Source organism: Halyomorpha halys, unplaced genomic scaffold (assembly GCF_000696795.3).
Source record: "Halyomorpha halys isolate HHAL.00 unplaced genomic scaffold, Hhal_1.1 Scaffold768.1, whole genome shotgun sequence".
Classification (NCBI taxonomy): domain Eukaryota; kingdom Metazoa; phylum Arthropoda; class Insecta; order Hemiptera; family Pentatomidae; genus Halyomorpha; species Halyomorpha halys.
The window spans coordinates 1-973 of record NW_027107817.1 but is presented as its reverse complement, the minus strand read 5'-3'; positions in this window follow the sequence as shown (position 1 = coordinate 973).

Below are 973 nucleotides of genomic sequence, written 5' to 3'. Positions count from 1 at the left end.
AAAATTCAACCTAAAAAGTTCTAAACTTTTTATCACAAACGTTTTAATTTTATTACCCAGGCATATAATGTCTTCATGAATATATGTTTGTGCTATGTTAAATACAAAATAAAATTAATTAAAAAGATTTGGTACAATCTATTTCCAGGGAATCAATATAATTTTGAAATATACAATCTTAAACTAGAGGTCATTATTGAATCTGATGGTTGGAGTAATTCTTTAATTAATTAAAACACACACAGGCAAAATATTAATCCGTAGGCAGACCTAAATCAGTGCAAATTGAAAACAAACTTGTGGAAACTGCGCAAGCTCCTTTTGAGTTGAGGCTTATAATAACCCATCCACACGCTTGCGTACGTGCGTGTATGCCAAGGTTTGGCCAACATGTAAAGGCACCTTTAGAGTATCAGGACAAAAGGAATGGCTCAGGATAAATCTTATCGAGGCCCCTAAATATAGCCAGCCTATAGTACAGGAGCCCAAGAGGAGAAACGAGTCCGTTATTTCACCGCAATGTTGAATTACTTTAATGAAAACTATGTATAACTACGACTCAAAATTGATGAGTCTGCCCAATGGAATAAAAAATTGCGACTGTTTTAAAACGTTAAAAAAAATTATTCGATATATATGATCTGCATGTTTTTAAAAATAACATCAAAGAACATCATTTAAAGTAGATCAAATTTGCTAAAATATGAGTCCTATAGAGCCGTTATGTCCAATAGTTTCCGAGATATAGCTATTTAAATTGCAATATTTCATAAAGAAATACACTAAAAAACCAGAAGGAGTAGTAGTTTTTATGATAGCTGCTAAAATAAATTGATTTATAGTTGTTTGGACTTTTAATTTATATAATAATATTGATTAATATTAGTAGAGAGAATATGGGCGAGCTGGGACACTTTTTTGAGCAGGGAGTTCCTCGACTTGCCACCAGAGTGCAGGGTTGTTAGTTCAGACG